Source organism: Somniosus microcephalus, chromosome 24 (assembly GCF_052327205.1).
Source record: "Somniosus microcephalus isolate GS21.2 chromosome 24, FLI_Smic_1.0, whole genome shotgun sequence".
Taxonomy (NCBI): Eukaryota; Metazoa; Chordata; class Chondrichthyes; order Squaliformes; family Somniosidae; genus Somniosus; species Somniosus microcephalus.
Window position 1 is genome coordinate 49,991,220 of NC_141010.1, and position 24,802 is coordinate 50,016,021.

General features: G+C 42.2%; 1 protein-coding gene across 6 annotated transcripts in view; it reads left to right on the top strand.

Moving 5' to 3' along the window:
• tanc2a (tetratricopeptide repeat, ankyrin repeat and coiled-coil containing 2a) overlaps positions 1–24,802 on the top strand; it is a 1,096,529-nt gene that overhangs the window by 361,008 nt on the left and 710,719 nt on the right. The gene's annotated exons all lie outside the window — the stretch shown is intronic.

The following is a 24,802-nucleotide window of genomic DNA, read 5'->3' on the forward strand; positions in this document are numbered from 1 at the left end:
AATAACTTCAGTGCCCTCTTTACTGGTTTCCCATCCTCCACCCTACACAAACTCCAACTTGTCCAAACACAGCCTGTCCTGCACTAAGTCCCACCCACCCAGCGCTCATGTTTTCGGTGACCCACACTGGCTCCTTATACCCCAACATGTTAAATTTAAACTCCTCATCCACATCTTGACATCTCCATTGCCTTGCTACACTATCTCTGCAGCTTCCATGTTGGTGTTCATTTTTTCAATTTGTGAAGTGCCTTGGAATATTTTTTATGTTAAAGCACTATATAAATGTAATTTGTTATTCATGGTGTGCATTTAAGAAGGCAAACAGAAGTGGTGGTCCACAGAATGGGAGGTGTAGGTTTGTGCCAGAACTCTGCACAGTGTTGGGTTAATGATTCCAGCTGTACTATTCTGGGAAGCACCAAGCAGAGGCTACAGAGGGAGGAAGAGGTCAATCATGAAGTAGTATAAGTAGAGGCCTGGTGGTAAGATGGGAATAGTGAGTGCAGGTGGGAATTCAAGAAGGGTTGTCTTTTTTTTAAACAAAGGTAAAACATTCATGGCTTCTGGTGTGTTAAACCAGCAGTAAGTGGCATTGTTGATGTAGTGCAGATAATTGTAGCTCTGTCCCATCTATAGCTAGAACTACATGGTGTGAATTGAACTGGAAGGTGGAGAATGCTGAAAAACAGGTTGTGTGAAGCACTCATTTGCCTCTATATCTTATGTACTTTACGCATGGTCAAAAATTTAAATTTTTAACGTTCGGTGAACAATTCCTCCTTTAGTGGTGGTATAGTAACATTTTCCCAAAATTGTTTGCTGGTTTGATAGTGAAAGGGTTAAGTCAGTGTGAAGGAAATGAGATGTTTTGGCGTAAAGATATTAACTGTCCCACTGCAGCTGCAAGGTTTTACGTAGACACCTGGTGGTGTTGAAAGCGCTGTACTCTATGCATAACGACTGCAGTAAATGGCTGGAGCTCCTGCTGCTTTGTTCCATTTGTTCTGCTGTTACACCAGCTTGCTGCCTTCTTTGTCTCCTGCCGAAAATGCTGCAGTGGCTCCTTCAGTGGAATGTGTGTAACCTTCAGTGTGAGCGTGGCACAAAGGTGGGTGGTGGTCACATTCCTTCTGGGGAATAGTTTGCTGCTAGGGGATTGCAGAGGGTTGGATCTCTGTACAGCTTTGTCCTCAATCATATTTGTCTGTGTATCCGATGCCAGGACATCATGACGAGCGAAACAGAGGGAGACTGGGTGAGGTAGGCTGGCTGTATAGAACAAGGACAAATTTGGGAAGAAAAGGAGAGAAAATAGGTTAATCTCTGCCTTGTAAATGGAAATTGCAAAAAAAGTGAGATTGTTCATGGTATTCACAGAAGAGCAGAAATGAAGAGAAAAATATAGATTAACAGAGGATGTTATTGTACAAAAATCAATAAGGAGAGGTGCTGCAAATATCATTAGATGAGTAGATTTAGAAATCTGTTAGTAGGAGGCAGAATGAAATGGGCAGTAAGACTAAGAGAAGCAAGAATAAGAAGGGCACCAGGCTGGTCCTATAGACCTGTGGATCAAATGCTAGCAGTGCAGTATATGCAAAACTTACTCCCATGATAAAATCTCCATTTGCAGCACGTGTCTCTTTCAATGCTTTCTGCTTAAATGAGATGATATGCTAATGAGACAGAATGGCAAATCTGCCTCCTATACGCTGGAAACAAAATGGCTGGTTATTATTGCGGTATGCAGGCAGAGAGCCGAGTGTAATTAAGACTGTTTTGCCAAAAGGAAGATAACGAAATTGAAGTCTGTATGTAGGATGATGCTGACATGTGGCAGTAGTTCCATTCGAGCTGCAGTGCGGGACTGATTGTGTTGCAAGGAAGGATGAAAGAAAGAGAGGAGTTCTGTTATATCCAAACCAGCCCTGTTGTTCTGTATTTTTTTTATATGTTCACAGCTGGAGGGGAGGGGCCGAAATTGGCGGGGGTGGGGGGACATCCAAATTAGGTGCTGGAGAAATATGCTGGTACAGTACCAAGTTTCTGGGTATAACTGTTGCTTTATGGTGATACGAAAAGCATCCATATTTGTTACAAATTGAAACCAGTATCTCGCATTTTACTAGTGTAATTTTCCTGCAGTCTATTTTATTTTTCACAGGATTTACGTGATTTTCTTTGTCTTGCCTTCGATAGTTCAATACAGTGTTTGAATAATGGAAAGGCTACAGTGAAGGTGTGGGTTGGTCATGGAACTGAATGAAAGAGAAAACAGGAACATATTCCTGGAGAAGCTTAATTGTTGATTATGTCAGAGGTACCAGATGTGCTGTACTCATGAATGAATTGTTCCCTTGTAAGGGTTCGAATTAGGCATCACTATAATAGGATTCCTGAACAGGAGCAAGAGGTAACATTTAAAATTTTGAAAGTAGCATACTTATTGAATATTTTTACAGTATTATTTGGGCAAGAACTAGATTTTATCAACAAAATTAGGTTTTTTGGAGGTTTTGTTTTTTTTGCTTTGACCGAAAGCAACAAGCACTTAGGATTCCTTTACTGTAATTTCAAGCCCTCACAATGAATAGAAAAGATGAAATAGCTTTCAGATTAACCACTACACAAACTGAAATCTGAGGGATGATGATATTGTCAAAAATATTACCTTGGTTCACTGAAGTAGAAGAAATTTAACTCTTAAGTACCGAATACCTTTGCTGTGTCTAAAATATGCACGTATTTTATATTCTAAACCATTTGCAGGAATTGATGCAGTTTGAATTTTGAGTGATGAATATTAAAGTAGAATTTGAGGAATTACTGTACGAGACCACAGAACATTTATTTTCCAGCGCTCGTGTTTGCTTTTAACGAGTGCGCCAGCCAAGATGATTTCAGTTTGGGAAGGATGGGGAACTGAACTATCTGACATATTTACAATGTATATTGTGGAAAAATCTGTATTGGATGCTGTTTCGTGTTTGCGTGTACCCAAAGTGAGCTATTCCGATTTTTACCATCGTTACTACAAATTTCATTTTATTGCGCTAGTTAACCAGGATCTCCTCCACTCCCATTATTGCCCATACAAATTGTTAGTCCCCCAGTGTCGGCAGCAATTAATTTCTCAAACTTGCTTCTCCCTCCCACAAAATCTTACCTGTTCACCCCTTTTTGTCATAGTATACTTCATACATTCCCCCTGCTACATTAGTCTTGATTTTAAATGCCCTGATACTACTTTTCCTCAGATATAATTCCATTCTGCAATCATTATTACTTTTCACTGCTGCTATGACAACTAGGGATGGGCAATAAATGCTGGCCGTGCCAGCGGCGTCCACATCCCATGGATGAATTAAAAAAAAACTCATCCCTACTACACTCCACCCCTGCTACATGCCTCCTCCATTTCTGTGATCCTTTAATCGCTATCACCCTGGATCAATTCTGTTGCTGCTCCACCTGATAAGTGACTTTCTCCAGAGGTTTTATTTACTATGGTTAAAACATTGAAAATCTTTTATTGCCTTTGCCCCAAATGTTTTACATTTTTTATATTGGATCATAACTTTACCCATTGAGAATTGAGAAGAAGTTGTACAAGTTGCCAAAATCTTGTGCAGTAAGGGTAGATTGCAATGGCCTTTGAGTAAGCCAAAAACTATTTAAGTACCAAAAGATGACACTCCTCAGACTCTTACTTTCTTTACAGTAATAGGTAAACAAAATATAATGTTGCTTGTCGTGTAAGATCAGGAGCCGGCATAATTGTGCACACACTGGCTTTAACAGTAACAAATGTGAGCTAAATTAGCATATCCAATAAGCACCTTTATGGCGAATGTGATTTATTGTCAATATAAAGTTAGCGTTCTTGCTAGTGTAAATGTTGAGCCCCATACCCAAATTTACAAGGGGTTAACATGCCAGTTGGCCACCCTTCCTGGTTCTGTCCTAAACACCTTAAAATTTGGATTCAGCAGAAGCTCCTTTTGGCATAGTTTAAATGAAGTCTAAAAAATGTGCATGTACTATTTAAACATCCTTTAACTCATTTTGTGAAGTATGCCAAAAAATAGCCAGACATGAAGTAAATCTTGATGAAAGTACTTGAAGAGCAGCCAGGACAGAAATTAGAGGGTCTTTTTTATTGCTTCTGCCACCTTAGTTTATCACCTTTTGTTTAGTGACACTTCTCCTCCCTCCTACTTTATAGTATTAACCGGTGAGAGTTTAATTCCAGTGTGCACTGTAACGTAAGCAACCTTCTGGAAATTATGCCATTTGATGAGTCCAGTCATTCAGGAGCAAACTGCCAGCAAAATTGCTCCATCAAGATGGATGAATTTAAGGGTTGTGTGTTAAAGCTGAACTTTTTAAGCTACTCCATTTTAAAGAAATGTAACTTCACAAGTGCTTGCCTGAAATGAAAATTCACATTTGAATCTGCAACCAGCTACATGCCACCTATAAAATGCATTTTTTCTTGACTGGGCCATTTTGACAGTGGTGACATAGGGGGTCTTTACTTTAATTTTGCACCTCCCAGTTTTTCCCCATCTTTCCTGAAGGTGCACCTCCTTGCTGGATATACTTCCTTGGGCACCAATCGACCTTTGGTGGCTAGTGCAAGTGGACATAATTTATATGTAAGCCTCAACAAGATGTTTGAACCTGGCGTATCTACTGCCAAGACTGATGCTGTCTCCACATAATGTGCAACATCACATGCAGTTCTAACAGGAGATGATGGGTAATGATATGGAGCAGCAACCCTGGCTGATTTTCTTCTCCTTTTGTACAGGGTTACCGAGGTCAGTTGTAGTGCTTCTCCTGCACCCTGGCTGACAGCTAATTCAGAATTGACTAGAGATCAAACCAGGATCTAAAGAAAGAAAGACTTGCATTTATATAGCGCCTTTCATGACCACTGGACATCTCAAAGTGCTTTACAGCCAATTAAGTACTTTTGGATTGGAGTCACTATTGTAATGTGGGAAACACAGCAGCCAATTTGTGCACAGCAAGCTCCCACAAACAGCAATGTGATAATGACCAGATAAACTCTTTTTGTTATGTTAAGAGCAGATGGGGCCTCGGTTTAATGTCTCATCCAAAAGACTGCACCTCTGACAGTGCTGCACTCCCTCAGCACTGCACTGGAGTATCAGCCTAGCTTTATGTGCTCAAGTCTCTGGAGTGGAACTTGAACCCACAACCTTCTGACTCAGAGGCGAGAGTGCTACCAACTAAGCCACAGCTGAATTGTGTGGCTCGGGTGCTCAGTGAATAAACTTGCTGAGCCATCATGGAATTAGGAGTCTTTCTGTCTGCTTCTATTCTGATGAAACATTGTGATTCACAGTTTGGCAAACCATGTTTTTGCATTTAATTTTGAGTGCTGTAGATTTAATGTTATAATTTTGAGCTTCAAGTCAGCTTATTTTGAAATGGTATATTTTTATTATTTATTAATCATGTTCAAATGTCTCAATCTCAGCACTCTGTTATTAAGGTGACTAATGCTCCTATTTTCACATCATTTCATTGGCCTGGGTATGTGCATGTGTGTCTGCAGTTTCACTGTGGACCTCAAGGGTGTGTACTTTCACATCTGGATTCAAGAACTTTGTGGAAAGGTTTAACATAGAGACTATCAGCTAGGTTCTCCATTCAATCTTAGCTCAGCGCCCGTTGTTTACTATGTGCATTTTGTGACACCTGTACATTTACCAGAATGCAGACCATTGACTGGTCAGAGCTCAGTTTGAAACATTACACAACAACTATATAGGACCTTTAACGTAGCAAAACACCCCAAGGCCTTTCACACATGGTCGGTTTGGAAAACTCTGGGCAGTGTCTTGCTGCCACTGGCCTGTGGAACTTTGGTGCTCCACCCCATAGTTGGAGGCAGGATTCCAGCTCAGTGCTGTGTGTAGGTTAATGGTGGTAGTCATTTTCATGGCACTGGATGCAGGACTCTCCAACTGAAGTTTCTTCCACAGTGGTCCTTTAACATTCCATTATTCCGTTTTCCTACTTTGTGCAAAATGGACTGAGTAGACTGTCTGATTGTCGTGCACCTGTAGTGGTGCTTGTTAAGGAATAACTGTTGGCCTGGACACCGAGAGAACTCCCTGCTCTTGAAAGGTTTAAAAAAAAGTCTCCAAAACAGTACTGATCTTGCACTTTCTGCCAATTGTCCAGACGGAAATCTGTTAACTCTCTCTCTCTCTGCTTGTGAGAGGCTATTCCATATAATTGGTTATTCCAAGGCAGTTATTGGTTTGAGAAGACAAAACTTATTGAATTTATCTTGGCAATGAATGCCTGCTTGATTTGAATTTTATTTTGCATAAACTTAAGCCAAACTTATTTGAGCAAATTGTGCTTTTTTTTCTTTCCCCTCTCCCTTTAACTGTCTCTCTGTTCTCCTTAAAATTGTGGACTTGTGATGGGGTAAGACTCCATACACCATGACAATTCTTTGGAACCTTACCCAACAGCCGTTTTGTGTGAGCTTAGACGGTGAATATTTCAGGCAGTTTGAGTATGAAGAGCATCACAACTGAGTTCAGTTTCTGTTTCACCAAATATCTTGGTATGTATAGCCATATACTTGGATGTCAAGATTTTATATTACTAAAAGTAGCAAAAGCAGATTAAAAAGGTAATATCAGCCAATCAGCACTTTCTTTCTCATTGAATTTAGCAATATAATTGAATTGTTTGCAGGAGAGAACGGAGAGTTTTGATAGCCGTGTTTCTGACGGGGTTGACCGTAGCTTGTTCTTTTATAATAGCGACAGAGCTGCTGGTGTGTTCTGCAACAACACTCGTTACTGCAATTGAGCGCAAAATTGAATACAGAACTAATAAGTTCAGAAATCCTGAGAGTTGATTGACAAGTCTGAGTGATTTGATAAACCGATAATATATCTTGAGAATGAGACATCAATTTCTGTTTCTTCAGTATCATCTTCATGATCATGGTCCATTTTCAACATTTTGATGGTACAATCTTCAATATATATACTGTATATACTTTTATGAGCTACAGCGCACACTTCTTTGAAGGTGCATAGCTTCTGAGCAATCAGAGAAGAGTTGAGGTTGTAAGAGTCACAAAGCTCGCAGACTTCAGACACTCTCTCTTTATTTCTTGAAAGATATATACTGTGATTCTTAAAAACTAAAAACTGGTGATTTTATTTGTGGCGTGGCCAACTTAGACTAAAATGCAAATCTGTTTCTCAACACTTTTCACAAGGTAGTAACTTGTATGCTTTTTCCATCTGTATCTGGAAATTGAATGAGATGCATAATGTAAAAGATCATGCATATATAAATAATCTCATCATTTTAACGTGTTTTTACCTCCGTGACCAAAGCTCCTGCAAAGTCTGCTCTGTGGTTCTCTGTCTGACCACATGCACCTTGGAGATTTTCTGAGTATTAAAGTATCCTGGTTGTTTTAACTTGTTCTCTGCTGCCTCCTTTAATCAAGAACTGAGGCATCTTTCAGAATGAACATGCTAATATAAGGGTTGGGGAGCAGCAATGATATGAGAGGTTCTAGTATGGTGCCAGAATCTTAATAAGGCCCAATGGGAGTGGTTACAAGTGTTTTACCTGTTTGGAGGTGTATTTGTTTGTAAGTGTAGTTGAGTCTCATTGAGAAATGAGGAAGATCATATCATGGCAGGTAATCTAACAAGAATCATTGTTAGTCAGTTGAAGGCTCCGATAATGCAATCATGTCCTCTTGAATCCATAACTGTATTTACCTTTTTTGCTATATGTTAGTGATCCCAATCATTGGCAACATTTTTCTTTCTACATTTATAGGAGTATTTAATTCTGGTCCATGTTAGTAATTATTTACTCAACAAGTGCTTTATTTTCTGTATGTTTTAGGACTGATTCTGCAGTCTTGTGACAGGATTGCAGTTGCACATCTGGCAGCGAGGCAGTGCTGATTTGGAAGAGCAGGTCCTGAGCCAATTCTCTTCTGACCTGTGTTCTATTTTTATTGAGCTGTAGTGCCTGCACCCATTTCTACACAAGCTTCATTGAGGCCCAGAGTTCATGCAAAAATATTTAAATCCACATCAGTGATTTGTGATAGGTATGCTCTTTTGGCATGGGAGCAAAACGCGTTCTTGAATAACTTTTGGGAGGAATTTTTGTAATGTTTGCAGCACTGTTTTAGTGGATTGTTTTTTGTCATTTTTTCCACATCTGAATTTTAATGAATATATTAAGAAGACTGTGGCACACCTATGTCCAGTCACCTGCGACAGCTGCCTCTGCTTGCTACGGGTCAGCATAACAACTTTCTCATCTACAGCAAACTTGAAGCATAGTGTTAAGATTACCAGTGATTGGCAAGATTATCACTGCCCTCAGGCTAGCTAATATCAATTACTGTGCTACCTATGAAGGAATCAATCAGGTGACTAATGGGCAGCACTTTTTAAATCTCATTTGGCACTAAATATCATGACATGCATGCCCAATGTCACCACGTAATATATTTCCCAAAGTGAAGCAGGTGATCACTGACGGCTGCCATGTGTCCAACGTGAAGCCCTTGGAAGATGCAAATGAATCGTGTTGGATCATGACTGTTCCCTGCTGCGAAATTGGTATGCATGCGATGTATTGAAAGAACTGTGTGGTTGTCTGCGGGCCTGGCATGGGCGAGCAGGAAACGTGGAACAGGTAGACAAACTACGTTGGGAGCCATTTGCCATCTATCCTTGCATGCTACAGTTGATTTGTCTTACCTTGCTAGATTTGTTCAGTGTGCATCTGTGTCCAGGTACTGCAGGTACTATAGACATCATTCACCTGGCTGCTGCTTCCTGCCAGGCATGGTACACAGCCATCCTGGGAAGAGTGCCCTACATGGTACACAGCTATCCTGGGAAGAGTGCCCTACATGGTACACAGCTATCCTGGGAAGAGTGCCCTACATGGTACACAGCCATCCTGGGAAGAGTGCCCTACATGGTACACAGCTATCCTGGGAAGAGTGCCCTACATGGTACACAGCCATCCTGGGAAGTGTGCCCTATATCGTACACAGCTATCCTGGGAAGAGTGCCCTACATGGTACACAGCTATCCTGGGAAGAGTGCCCTACATGGTACACAGCCATCCTGGGAAGAGTGCCCTACATGGTACACAGCTATCCTGGGAAGAGTGCCCTACATGGTACACAGCCATCCTGGGAAGAGTGCCCTACATGGTACACAGCCATCCTGGGAAGAGTGCCCAACATGGTACACAGCCATCCTGGGAAGAGTGCCCTGGAGTACCAAACTTATTCAGTAGAAAGTTAATTTTGCTGTCAATAAAACATGGAATCAGGGCAACTTTATCATTTGCCCACAAGCTCTGTTTGATGCCTCCATAATGCATTGTTTGTCCTTTCAACCTCGCCTGTCATTCTCCTTTCCAGCCCCATGCAGCCTTTGCTGTGAGCATTTTGAGGCTTGGAATAAACGCTGCAACAATTTTATCAATCTATGTGCGGCCACTCAACATTCGCACACTATGGTTTCACTGGCCTCTCTCTTGATTTTGCTGTCTGCATAGGACTCGAGCTGCGCAGTGAGCACATGTAAATGAATGTTAACTGACCTTGCCAAATCTGAAATTAGCTCCCCACTCTTGTTGTGAGCGCTTGCATGCGCAACGATCCCAGGTTTATTTTATACTGAATGTATCCTTTTATGTCTTTGTTCAGAACTGATCTAGTTCAGAAACAAATAAAAATGTAGCCACTCCCACTACAGTGTTTGCTTTCATATATATATAAAACCTGATTTATTTTAAAGTAAGAGCTGAATCCCCTATGGCATTGCTCATGGAGTTGGATCGGTTGGGCTCTTGTCTCGCCTCACTGCGACAGTGTTGCTCATTGCATAACCATTGGAAAGGTAGCTGGAGTTTTGTGATGGGTACTAGACACGGGGTGTCTTAGATACTGCATTACATAATGTCGATCTCTTCCAATAACGACAACAATTTGTATTTACATAGCATCTTTAATGTAGTAAAACGTCTCGAGGCTCTTCAAAGGAGCATTATAAAACAAAATTTGACACCGAGCCACATAAGGAGAAATTAGGGCAGATGACCAAAAGCTTGGTCAAAGAGGTAGGTTTAAAGGAGGAAAGAGAGGTGGAGAGTTTTAGGGAGGGAATTCCAGAGCTTAGGGTCTCGGCAGCTGAAGCACGGCCACTAATGGTTGAGCGATTAAAATCAGGGATGCTCAAGAGGCCAGAATTAGAGGAGCACAGATATCTGAGGGTTGTGGGGCTGGAGTAGATTACAGAGACAGGGAGGGATTTGAAAACAAGGACGAGAATTTTAAAATCCAGGCGTTGCTTAACTGGGAGCCAATGTAGGTCAGCGAGCACAGGGGTGATGGGTGAACGGGACTTGGTGTGAGTTAGGACACGGGCAGCAAAGTTTTGGATGATCTCAAGTATACGTTGGGTAGAACATGGGAGGCAGTTGCCAGGATTGCGTTGGAATAGTCAAGTCTAGAGGAAACAAAGGCATAGATGAGTGTTAGTTACTTACGGATGTAATTAGAAAAATAAGTAACTAAATAAATAAATGTGCATATATGACAACTTAGGAAACTAGCAATAATTTTTTTTACGTTTACCACTCAGAACCAGTTTTTAATTTAAGCCTATGACCTGGGGAAACAATTTGTTAGACTGAAAGTGCAGTGGGACATGGGCATGTCCTAAGTTATTCAATGTATACTCAACATGCCACCACTTCTGTTGCAGGAAAAGTCATTTTTGACGGGGCTGTGAGCATTGAGAATTTATTTTCTATAGGGCGCCCCTGGGGAGCATAATTGTCCCAGAAAATCTTGATGCATTTTCTAGCATTTTGCAGTCTACTTTGTATGTTGGTTACCATGTTAACCTGTGAATTTCAGTGACTGTATTAAATATGCGTAGAAACGGTAAATAAAAGCAATAATTGAGGCCAGGTGCCAGAAGAGATGCATAATTAAAGAATAGAATGATCGAAGAGCACATATTTATCTCGTATTTGTCTGAGTGTCAGTGCAAGGATAATTAAAGAAAGAGCTAGAATTAATATGGTGCCTTTCACATCAGGGTGACAAAAGTCCTTCACAACCAATAAATTACTTTTGAAATGTAGGCAAAGGCAAAAACCAAAAATGCACATTGCAATTCTCCAAAACAGCAGTTAGATTAATGACCATTGAACCTGTTTTGATGGTGTTAGATGAGGGAGGAATGTTGTACAGGACACTGGGAAAATCAAAAACACCCCCGTGCTAGCTGACCAACGTTGGATCCTGGTTAAGCAATGTCTCAATTTTAAAATTCTCATCCTTGTTTTCAAATCCCTCCATGGCTTCGGCCCTCCCTAGCTCAGTAATCTCCTCCAACTCTACAACTCTCTGAGATATCTGCGCTCCTCCAATTCTGGCCTCTTGAGCATCCCCGATTTTAATCACTCCACCATTGGCAGCCGAGCTTTTAACTGCTGAGGCCTTGAGCTCTGGAATTAGCTCCCTAAACCTCTCTGCCTCTTCTTTTAAGATGCTACTTAAAACCTACCTCCATCTGCCCTACTATCTCCTTATGTGGCTTGGTGTCAAATTTTACCTGATAACGTTCCTGTGAAGCGCCCTGGGATATTTTACTACGTAAAAGGTGCTATATAAATACAAGTTGTTATTGAATAGTGCCATAGGATTTTTTACATCACGTGAATAGGGAGATGAGGCTTTGTTTAAAGTTCTATACGAAAGCTAGCACCTCCGACAATGCAGTATTCCCTCAGTACTGCAATGTAGTATTGGTCTAGTTTAAGTGCTCAAGTCTCTGGAGTGTGGCTTGAACATGAACACTTAAGTATTAAGTCCCAGTTGGTCTAGCCATGCCACTTTCTGTCCTGAGGCACTTCTGATAATGTAGAGGTTGTATATTTATAACTCAAAACAAGTAAAATTATTTGTGCAAAATTCTAGCAGTGTCTATCAGTTTGAAGATTAAGATTTTATGTTAAAAATAATATCCATGAAGGATCCTGTGTTTACTCTCTAACGGGTTTTTTTTAAAAATTGTTCTTGGGGTATGGGCGATGTGGGCAAGGCTGCATTTATTGCCCATCCCAAGTTGCCCTGAGAAGGTGTTGGGCCTTCTCCCTGAATTGTTGCAGTCCTTGTGGTGATGGCGCTTCCACAATAGTATTAGATAGGGAATTCCACAGTGACCATGAAGAAGGCAATACATGTCCAAGCCAGATTGTGTGAATTATAAGGGAACTCTGGTGGTGATTGTAATCTCAACATTGCTGATCATGTTCTTGGTAGTAGAGGTCACAGGGGAGGGAGGTGCTATTGAAATAACCTTGGTGAGTTGCTGCAGTGCAGTCTGTATGCACATACTACAGCTTTCACAACCTATTGCTGCTTCCTGACTGCAATTAGTCCCACTACTCTGTTCTTTCCCCATAGCCCCACAAATTTTTCCTTTTCCAAGTTACTATTGAATCTGCTTCACCAGCCTTTCAGGCAGTGCATTCCAGATAACTCTTATAATTACATTTAGTAATTTCAAGAATTCAATTTTTTCACAACATCTTACTGCCTCCTGACTGCCATTAAATAGGTTGTGGCCTTTATTTGGGATTTTACTGCAAAGGTTGCCTCTGATGGAAGGCATGACCGTAAAATTTTGGTTGTTTGCTGGGTCTTTAATTGGCTTCTAACTGAAGGATGTTTTTCTTTCCAATTATCAACACAAGTAGACAAGATTTTTTGATCACCCACTTAATTATACTCCCTCAAGTGTTAAAATTGACAGTTATCTAGTCACCTCTCGTTATAAAATGAATTGGATCCCTCTAGGTTGATGACGTGTGGCCATTGTCCCTTTCCTCCTATCCTGTTAAGTGCAGGAACTACATGAAATGGCTGTCCACACATGAAAAATGGATTAGTGGGAATTCCCTGGGTGGCTCTGCAGAGCACAGGAACCCAGAAATTTGAAACAGCTGCCCTGACTTTAAACCCCAAATGGAAGCAGGGTTCTAATGTGGCTAAATAACAACAGAAAATGCTGGAAAAACTCAGCAGGTCAGGCAACATCTGTGGAGAGAAATTTGAGTTGACGTTTCGGGTCGAACCCTTCTTCAAAACTGGAAAGAAAAGAAAATAGATCGAAGGCAGGGCTGCGATCGGACAAAAGAAGTGAAAGAAACAAAAGAGCTAGACGAGATGGTAATAGGCTGAGATTGGGTGTAAAGTGTACTGGCAGGGCAAGAGATAGCTGCCAGATGTGAGAGAGAAACAAAAGGAAAGGGGGGGGGGGAAAGGGAGTGGAAAAATTACAAGAAAAAATGTGTAATAGGGGCTGAGGTTATGATCTGAAATTGTTGAACTCGATGTTGAGTCCGGAAGGCTGTAAAGTGCCTAATCGGAAGATGAGGTGCTGTTCCTCGAGTTTACGTTGAGCTTCCGTGGAACAATACAAGAGGCCAAGGACGGTGAGGTCCGAGTGGGAATGGAGCGGTGAATTAAAGTGACAGGCGACCGGAAGCTCGGGGTCACCCTTACGGACTGAACGGAGGTGTTCCGCAAAGCGGTCACCCAATCTGCGTTTGGTCTCCCCAATGTAGAGGAGACCGCATCGTGAGCAGTGAATACAGTATACTAGATTGCGAGAAGTACAAGTAAATCGCTGTTTCACCTGGAAGGGGTGTTTGGGGCCCTGGACAGTGTGGCTGGTTGGCATGTATGCGCACACTTCACATCTCAACCCAAAGCCTGCCCTCATCCTAAGCCTCAGCTTGCACCCTCCACCCAGACCAGCTTTACTCAGACCTGACCAAACCATTCACATTACCTAACCTTACCCTCCGCCTGAAAGCAACGCTGTGGCAGATCCACCAGTAATGAATATAGTCTGTGTTCCAGAAGCATTGGTTTATCAATCATAGATAATTTACAATACATTTTATACTCTAAAATAAACAGGCACCTAGATGTGTAACAAAGGAAAATCAAAACTGTTGATGATTTCCATCTTACTCCTTCCCATTTCTGAATTCATCCATGTGTTTTAATCTGTTTTAAATGTCAATTAACTGAATAATAATTAACTGTGAACCTGGCAGAAGGTCATCTACATACCATGGGAATCACCACTAGTGTGAAACCATCACCCAAAATTTACCCTCCACCAGGACAAAAAGCTCCTGTTGAAAACAGGACAAAAACTCGTATTAAAAATAGCGCTCCTAAGTTGTATCATGCTTAACTTTGTCATCTGAAATGTTTCTCTCCTTCGACAGAGGCATTATCCTGTTTAGAATAAATGGTTTAACATTCAGCTAAAAAAGCAGAGGGGAATTTTAGGCAAATGTGTTAAAAACATGTATGCTAATATCCCACAGTATAATTTTAGGGTCAGGGTATTTCAAAGTAGCCTATTGGAATAATAATGAAGATAAAATAATTGCTTCCCCCCTTCATTGGATCTTTGTATTGTCTTGCTCCTCAGACTTGTTTCTTATCATCACTATGTGTTCTGTAAGCATTAGGAGCCATATTACTTTGTATTGTTTGGTGTCAGTGTGGGGAATGGACTTCTGTGCCAGGTCCCAGCTCCTCCAGACGTGTTGCTTGGGGCCAGACTCCGAATCATTGTCACTGCAGCTGCCAACGTTAGGTGCTGAATGCTTTCTGCTATCTGAGATGGGACCAAGTCCCAGTTGATACCAGTGACTAGATTATGAATCCCTGCTGTTGACCAGTCAAAATCTAAGGGGTAAAAATTGGGTAGCGCCCCCTACCTTTGCTTAGCGCCCCGAAAAAGTTGGCGCCCCCGCGGCCGATTTTCCCAGATAGCGCCCTGAGAAAGAGGAGGGGCGTTACTGGAAGCACCCTGCGTCCCTCTTGGGGCGCTGCGGCATGTTGCGCCGTGGTACTGCAGGCCTTCCTCCTCTTATTAAAGGGGAGGGGCCTGGCGCAGCGCGTCCCGGCGCCCAGCTGGGCCACCAGGGATCGGGAGTGCCAGGCTCATGGAGAGCAGCTGGCACCCTGCGGGGGGGCTTCACGGGGGCCGGGGACAACAGCGGGGGCAGGCGCTGGCAGGCGGCCAGCAACAAAACTGGCCGCCCACCACCTCACCTTTAACTAGCGCCGCCCCAGCCGCAGGTAGGCCCCCCTGACCCCGGCAGACATGGCGTCCGGCAGTAAGTCAGGGGGTGCCACCCAATATTACAGCCGGGGCGCTGCACATGGTGATGACGTCATTGCCAGTTGGTGCCAATCAACCGAATTTAGCCCCCTAAGAGTCTGGCAAGGTAGGCCCAAAGTAGTAGTTAGGATTATAGTGGGGACCGCAACTGAACAGCAGCTAGGAGCCGGTAAAGCAAGGAAGTTGAGAATCAACTGCCCATCGACTACTGCTTAGCTCCGAGTAGAAAGCTGTAACCTTTGACATCTCTGTTACCTTGCTGGGTGCTGTGTCTCAAATTCCTGCTGATGCCTGAAACCTTCAGGGCCTGTCCTTGGTCAGTGGTGGGGTGTTATCTCTATCTTTTGGGATGGTGTACCTGGGCAAAAGGGAAGTCTGGAATTGGGCTGGACTACATGGAATAATAAAGTAAATATACAACTTTTGATTGTTTTATATACAACCCTTTGTGAGGTATGGGAAGAGCCAGAAAAAAACCCAGCTATCCATTCTTCGTAAAAATGAAATATTAGCTAATAGAATATTGCATCTGCTGTGGCTGTTTGCATTGATAAAGTCTAAATGCATATTTTTTTCTTTCTCGTATCGTGTTTCCTCATTGGCAAAACTGCAATTAGAAAAAAAATAAACAAATCATTAACACAACTTTTCGCTCAAAGCACATTGCAGCAAAAATTCTACAAGATTTAGCCACCATGACAGTTCCTCATCCACGCAGACTCAGACTGTGGAATGTATTTGTTTAAATTTAGGAATTCTAAGATGGGTGGATTATTAGCTGCTTCTAACAAAATAGTTATAAGATTATATTCACAAACACCTAGGCCTCCACAACACTCAGAATTTGACTGGAGTCTGCGCTCTGTTCCACACCACATCCAGCTCTATCTGTGCTTCTCTTCCAAGCTTAACTTTTTTTGCATTTAATTTTCTTCCTTCTGTCAATCATGCTGCCTTGCTATTTGTAGAGCTCCAATCTAGCAACCACTCTCTTATCCTAAGCCTCACTGCTGGTCTCTAACCTTCAGCTTCCACCCAGGTCTGCCACTCTCGTACTCGCCCTCACCAGGCATACAGGCCAATCTGCCCCTCAGCCTGTGAACATCTCCGTGCGAGAGTCAGTAGTAAATGTGTGCCCCTCATTCACCCTTGTGTACAGACAAATGCGCATAAATAAATTTGCACCTCTTTATCAATAAATATGTGCCCCTCACCTGCCCTAGCTACATAAATAAAGCTGTGTTAATTACCTACTCCTGTTACATGCATAAATATGTACCCCATATCCAATCCAGTTATATAACCTTGGCATTACCAGTGTGAGTTACATAATGAAGATCTGTTCCCTCACGTATTCTAGTTACATTAATAGATAAATCTGTGCTGCTCACTAGTCTGTTCGATGAATGTGCCCCATATCTGCTCAGTTGTCCTTTACCTGTAGTGACATTAATATCTGTGCCCTTTACCTGCCCTGTTACCTAATATGAATGTATGCCCCATCAGCTGCTCTAGTTACTTAAATGTTTGTGCCCCTCACAGTTGCATAAATAAATAGCGTGCCTCTCACTTGCCCCAATTACATTTATAAATAAACCTGTGCCCTATTTCCATACATAAATCTGAACCTTTTAACTGTCCTACTTAAGTCATCAGTAAGTGATTTTTAAAAAATTGACACTCGCCTTACACTGGGCCCAGCCACTGCAAAAAATAATGAAACAATTTATTAATAAAATGAGCTGTTCTATAGGGTAAATTGGTTCAGTTTTGTTTATTGGCCACTCATGACATAGTGACAGAGGTTCTTCTTTTCAGCTGCAGTTAGCTGAAAACAATTTTTAACTCCCATTTACCTTGTCTAAAGTCATTAAAAAACAGCTTTTCCTTATTTGATGCAGAAAAAAAGCTCTGCTTTGTATTTAGACTGCAGCAGGACTTTGATAAATACCAGAAACTACACTCAAACTACCATATAATAAGCTAGATCCAGCAAATTTTAAAAAGTTGTATCAAGAGCATTAGTAGGTCGATTTTTTTTTTGAGGTAACTGTTGTGTATGTACCTTTTTAAGAGAAGAACTGATTCTATACTGCAGTACCGGCAGTGACCACCCCTGTATATAAAGCCATAGCAGGCTTCTGTACGTCAGTCTTGAATTACTCTCTGTTCAGTAAATACCTGTTTTATTGTTCTCCTGCAGTTTGAGTATTATTGATCCTCGGACACTACAGTAATGGGTCAGAAATTCGGGTCAGAGGCTTCCCGCGGGTGCAAGCCTCCGACCTGCACTTAACTTGCGCGTCGGCCGTTGAGCTGTGGGCCCGCGTGGGATTCCAATCCTGGGCCTGCTCCAACTGCCGGCGCACAGTGCTTGCGTATCCCAGGGGCGCAGTTAGTTCAAAGCGTCCCCTGGGATCACGTGGGCCATGGAGAGCCAATCGGAGCAGGGAATCTCTCTTCATAGATTTGACAGTTCGGCCCCAAAACATAACTCAAACTTCAAATACATTTTTTTTTAAACCACCTTTTTAAAATAACTATAAATTACATAAAATAACTATTTTAAACAATAATTTAAATTTTGGAAAAAATTAATTAGTTTTTAACAGGGCTAAAAATAAACGTCCCTTTCTTTAAAGTATTTAAAAATAATAAACCTGTGGATAAAATGTTTTAATTTTACTTAATTCACCACTTCCCTTGTTAAAAGCAGGCCTTGCGACTGCTTTTTAAAAGCGTAACTGCTGGAGACTTACCCTCCTGGAGAAACCTGCAAAAAAAACGGAAGTTCCAGGCGAACGCGATGCCTCCCCGACGCACGCATTCGACCTGTGAACCCCTTCCTTTAAGGGAACGGAAGTTTTGGTTTGCAGCGCATGCACGAAACCGGCACTTTCGTTGGGTCTACACGTGAATACCCAGCGCGTGCTCACCCGTGGGGACCCGAATTTCTGGCCCAACCTCTTTAACCTGTGTTAACCTCTTAAAATAGTAAAAGGATGTGTTACATAAAATCTCCTATTTGCTTCCTTGCATGAAATGAATCTTTACAAAGCATTGCCTTGATCGGTTAACTTGGCTCAGTTATAGCACTCCTACCGTTTGAGTCTGAAGATCATGGGTTCAAGTCTCTCGACAGAGTTTGAGCACATAATCTAGGCTGACACTTCAGGGCACTGCTGCATTGTCAGAGGTGCTGTCGTTCAGATGGGATGTTAAATCAAGGCCCTCTCTGTCTGTTGGGGTGGTCATAAAACAGCCCAAGACACTATTTGAACAAGATTAGGGGCGTTCTCCTTGTGTCCTGGGCAACATTTATCCTTCAACCAATACCACCAAAACAGATTAGCTAGTCATTTATCTCCAAGTTGTTTGTGGGACCTTGTGCACAAATTGACTGCCAGGTTTGCCTATAAAACAATGACTACACTTCAAACATAATTCACCAACTGTGAAGCGCTTTGGGAGATGCCCTAAAGATGCAAAATGTGCTGTATTAAATGCAAGTTTCTTTCTGTGCTTATGAGTAACTGAGATCAGGTGTTTGAATTTGTTTGATTTGGATTTGATTTCTGACTTGAAAACATGATCCATCACCTTTTGCATTTTTATTTCAAACACTTGTTATATTTAGAGCTGTATTTTCAGTTTGTTAATGGGTTACTGGAACTAGAATTTATCAGGAAAGCTCTTTTAACTGTGGTTTTTGAAAAAAAAATCAAAGTCTTCCTCTAAGTCTGAAGTACTCTGGCTTTAGTTGGATAATTAATTGCAAAATGTGTACTGCATTGATACACCAGTGAAACTGTCACAGCTGCTGATAGGGTACAGTTTTGTGTCAGCGATTTCTTGGATGTTGAATCCTTGATCTTGGTTATGCTGTTGATGAAATGTACAAAGTGGAAGTTAGGTACAGCATTTCCTTGCAGATAGAGGGCTATGGAAAGTTTGAGCTGCTTATATAGATAGCATATAATGCCCAGAATTTTGTTAATGCTGCTGTTCAATCCTTGGAGGTATACAAGCATAGGCCAGAGCAAATCCTTCAGATTTGTTGCCCCACTTTCATTTGGAAAACAGTCAGTCTTCCCATTTCATCCTTTTGAAGGAATGGCTGAAGTTGGGAAAGTAGCCCGTTAATCACAGGAAGGGTCACACAGCCTGCCACTGTTGTGAATCTCATTCGTATATCAGCACACCATACTACAGTACTATGAATAGATTGAATCTGGTCTGGGAAAATCTTTGTAAGTGGATAGTGGGTACTTTATTTGGTTAACTCATGTTTTGATTTGTGTCCTTTTTGTCTCGCTTTATTTTTGTCTTGCTGTTTTCAACTTAATACCCTGTAGTTTAAAGTATAATAACTTGAGATAGGGAGGGTCGAGGCCATGGAGGGATTTGAATTTTAAAATCGAGTACAATATTTATCAATGCTCCTGCCTCTCCGAGGCTTTACTGAGAGCTAAATCCACCACCCACCTCCAGTCAGTTATGGTTTTATTGTCCTGTTGGCTTTGCCACCATGCAATTTAGTAAATTTGCAATGTTAAAAATAAAACACTGACTAATACTTTGACCCTTTCGCCAATTCTCCTAATAGCTTGAAATGAAAGGGGAATGATTAGAAAGTGCTTGTAGAATTTTGGAAAGTTATCTTTCAAAAGTGAAGTATAGCATGAGGCAGCTAGTAATTGCTGCAAATATTACAACTTAGTAGAGACAAATGTAGTTCTTTCATTACAAGCATAAGTGATCATAGATTCATAGAAACGTACAGCACAGAAGGAGGCCATTTGGCCCGTCGTGCTTGTGCTGGCTGTTTGAAAGAGCAGTCGTGCTCAGTCCCACAGCCCCGCTCTTTGTCTGGATAATCGGACCGGATAATATCATCCTGGCATTGTGTACACTTCTGGTTACAAATCTTAATATAGAAAGAAACTGTATCAAGCATTCATGTCATATATATTCTCATGTATTACAAATATAATCATTGCTAAACTTTCTCTTCTGAGAGTTGAATTAATGTCGTTCGCTCTAATGTGAGAATGAGAAATATAAAGCAGCTTCAGAAGTCTATTGTAATTGCCACTGTTCTTTCTTGTTGGTAGATTTTTAAAAAATGTATTTGCAGGATTTGAGCGATGCTGGCTAGGATGCATTTATTGTCCATCCCTAATTGTCCTGCGGAGGTGATAGTGGGCCACCTTCTTGAACTGCTGCAGTACATGTGGTGATGGTGCCCTCACAACAGCTTTATTTAGGGAATTTCTGGATCTTAACTTAGCAGTGAGGAAGGAATGGTGATAGTGTGTCACTTGGTGGTGATGGTGTTCCCATGACATTATTGCTCTTGTCATTCTTGGTGACAGAGGTTGTGGGACTGGAAAGTACTGTGGCAGTAAATTTGGTGAGTTACTGCAGTTCATCCTGTAGATAGTACATACAACAACCACAATGTACTGGTGATGGAAGGGGTGGCTAAGAGTTCAGTGGCAGGGAGTTTAAACAAGCAGATTGCTCCATCCTGGATGGTGTCATGTTCCTTGAGGGCTGTTGCAGTTATATCCATTCATGCAGTTGATGAGTATTCCATCACATTCCTTATTTGAGCCATGTAAATGGTAACGTTTGGGGGCTGAGCCACTGCAGACAACCTAATCTCTGCCTTGCTCTTACAACCACAGTGTTAAAATGACCAGTTACTAAAGCTTCTGGTCGTTGGGGACCCTTGAGGTGTTGATGGTGCTTTTGAAAGTTACGGAGTGTTTTGGGGCTTTTTCTTGTTGGAGATGGCCATTGCTGGCATTTATGTGGCACAGTTTTTACCTGCTAGTTTTCAGACCATGCTTTAGTGCTGAAGGATCCTGTCGCATGCTGGGATGGGCTACTTCATTATCAGAGGAGTTGTCAATGGAGCTGAATACTGGAATTATCATCTAACAGCCTGACTCCCTATATTACTACTGAGAATAGGTCATTGATGAAGCAGCTAGAAATAGTTGGGCCAAAGCTGCTGTCTTGAGTGATATCCTGTGGCTGCGATGATTAGCCTCCGTCAACCACAACCATCGTCCTGTTTGTCAGATACGACTCCAGCCACGGGAAGATTTTCCCTTTGACCCCGAGTGAATTTTGCTAAGGCTGCTTGGTACCAATGTTCACTTCAATTTTTTTTGTATTGAGTGGGCCACAAACTCCTTTGAGCACGACCTTTTCGCCCGTGAGCAAATTTTACAACAACCACTTTCACAGCAACCACTTAAAAGCATATATATAGTAATGCCATATTGCCACCCCACCGTCTCAAATCATGAGACAATCAGACAAGGTTCGATACAGGTTTAACAAAACTTCTCTGCTTTTGAAATGAACCTCAGTGCTTTATTTGTACTTTTATGGCTTTTTAAACCTGCGTTGCTACTTTTAATGATTTGTGAATCTATACCCCGAGATCCCTTTGCACCTCTACCCTATTTAGACTCTTATTTACCAAGGATTAGGTAGCCTCCTTATTCCTCCTACCAAAATGCACTACCTCACACTTGCCTATTAATTTGCCATTTATATGCTCATTTTGCAAGTTTGTTTATGGTAGAATTAATTAAAAACTTTTAATTCGTCATGTACAAACTATTTAAAAAAATAACGTCATAAATGACTGGGATATAAAAGAACTGCATCATAATGCATTAACACTTCAGAAACGTCACTCAGTTACATGGTTATGCATCAACAAACAATCCAAAAGCCCAAGGTGAGCTGAAAGAGGCATGACTATTCGTGCAATTTGTATTAATTTTAAAGTTTTCAACGTATTGGCCTCATGTCACTATAGCAGTGGCTGCACAAGCAGCAGGAGCAGCGGTTTTCCTATGGCGCTGACGTGCTGTACATCCACATAAGTAATTAGAATATTAATCACAATGCAACCAGACAACCAACAAATATAAAGTGCTGCAGTCTTTAGTTCACAGCATTAAAAAGGTATTTCCAACTTCAAACACTTCCATTAATAAATGTCTTCTTGACCCCGCACCCCCCCCCCCCATATGTAACATGTCAGAAATGCAGCACTTATTCACAAGTGCAGAAAAACACATACGCAATTTGCGTCACCAAATTAAAAACAGAAAGCAGGAAAAGCTATGATTGAACAGAAATAAACATTCATCTTTCTTCCTGGACAAGAGAACCAATCAGATTGACTTGGAAACTAATATGGTGACGTAAAGATTTTCATTAACGAATTTCGCTTCTAATGTTTTTCTCTTAAAAATTTCCACAATATTAATCCCTGTTCTTATCATGAAGTGTTGCATTATTTTAGGTACTTCCCAATTAAATAGAGGGAAACAAACTTCATTGTACTCTCAATTTTTAATCTCCTATTTCAAACATTTATACCAAATCAAAATTGGACATCATCAGTTTAATCAAAGTATTTTCTGTGTCTTTCTCAATAAACAACTAGTAGTTTCTTCCAAAGTAGCTTCTTGCAATTTTTATACATCATCACATAACTCTTGCTTCTATTAACACTCCACTAAACGTTTAAGAGGAAATCTATATTTACATTATTCCTGGGACTTGTTCGGTCTATAGAACGACAGCCAAAATTAAATGGTTTGTGTTTTTCCCCATTTTTGGTTCTCTTGCTAAACGTCTTAATGATTTTTTTTAAAAAGTCAATAAAAAGTAATATGTAACTCCTACAAATTCTCCTCGTTCTCAACAACATGGTTGCATGTTTGTGTAAAGCTACTCATTTCAGTCGATCGTTCAAAGTCAAATATTGAGAAATTTCAATTTTACAACATTTTAAGCAATTCAGATCCTCTTTAAAAGCGTTTCAAGACCTGGTTGAAACTTGTTTAGATGAGGGGGAAATTGATTTTTGCTTGTTTCTTCCAAAATCATATTTGAAACTTGGGAAAAGTGTGTTTATCACACTTTTTTTGTGAAAAGTTTGTTAAAAATCTTTAAATTCTTTCAATTCCATTGCAGCTTTGACAGAAGCAGCTCCAAGCTTCTCTTTCCCTCTTCAACGCTGTCATTAAACATACAACAAAAAATAATAAAATAAACTCTAATTCCAAACGGAGCTCAAATAAGAAAGTGAATAAAGTGGTTAAACTTCCTAAGGCGGCGGTGAGGTTATCGATCCCCAGCCTTAGCGATGAGTTGGGATCAGTTTTGGAGAAGTTGTTTCCTCTTTCTCTGCTGCCGTTCCCTCCATCTCTCACCGACTCAGAGGTACAAACAGGGGCACAAACTTTTTCCCCTCTCTCATAACATGATTTAAATAACCCTGATCGACTCTTTCAAAAAGGGGACAACACCTGGCGAAATTTAACTGGAGCTTACTGCGGGACATTCAACATCACTTTTTCTTGATTCAAACAATTTTCTGAATTTTTTAAAAAATGTCACCGTGGGCCTCCAATTGTGTTGTTCCAAAGTGCAGCCGCTGCTCAGTCCCCAGGTACGGACTACACGCGCCTGGGGTGGATCCTCGCTCTCTCTCTCTCTCTCTCTCTCTCTCCCTCCGTCCCTGTCCCCTTCTCCCTCTGCTCCAGTCTCTCTCCCCCACTCCCCCAGTCTCTCTCCCCTTCTGCCCCAGTCTCTCTCTCTCTCTCTGTCCCTCTCCCCTTCTCCCTGTGCTCCAGTCTCTCTCACTGTCTCTCTCTCTCTCTCTCGCCCCCCCCATCTCTCTCTCTCTCTCTCGCCCCCGTCTCTCTCTCTCGCCCCCGTCTCTCTCTCTCTCGCCCCCGTCTCTCTCTCTCTCGCCCCCGTCTCTCTCTCTCTCTCGCCCCCGTCTCTCTCTCTCTCGCCCCCGTCTCTCTCTCTCTCGCCCCCGTCTCTCTCTCTCTCGCCCCCGTCTCTCTCTCTCTCGCCCCCGTCTCTCTCTCTCTCGCCCCCGTCTCTCTCTCTCTCGCCCCCGTCTCTCTCTCTCTCTTCCCCCGTCTCTCTCTCTCTCTCGCCCCGTCTCTCTCTCTCTCTCGCCCCCGTCTCTCTCTCTCTCTCGCCCCCGTCTCTCTCTCTCTCTCGCCCCCGTCTCTCTCTCTCTCTCGCCCCCGTCTCTCTCTCTCTCTCGCCCCCGTCTCTCTCTCTCTCTCTCGCCCCCGTCTCTCTCTCTCTCTCTCGCCCCCGTCTCTCTCTCTCTCTCGCCCCCGTCTCTCTCTCTCTCGCCCCCCGTCTCTCTCTCTCTCGCCCCCGTCTCTCTCTCTCTCTCGCCCCCGTCTCTCTCTCTCTCTCGCCCCGTCTCTCTCTCTCTCGCCCCCGTCTCTCTCTCTCTCGCCCCCGTCTCTCTCTCTCTCGCCCCCGTCTCTCTCTCTCTCGCCCCCGTCTCTCTCTCTCTCGCCCCCGTCTCTCTCTCTCTCGCCCCCGTCTCTCTCTCTCTCTCGCCCCCGTCTCTCTCTCTCTCGCCCCGTCTCTCTCTCTCTCGCCCCCGTCTCTCTCTCTCTCGCCCCCGTCTCTCTCTCTCTCGCCCCCGTCTCTCTCTCCCTCTC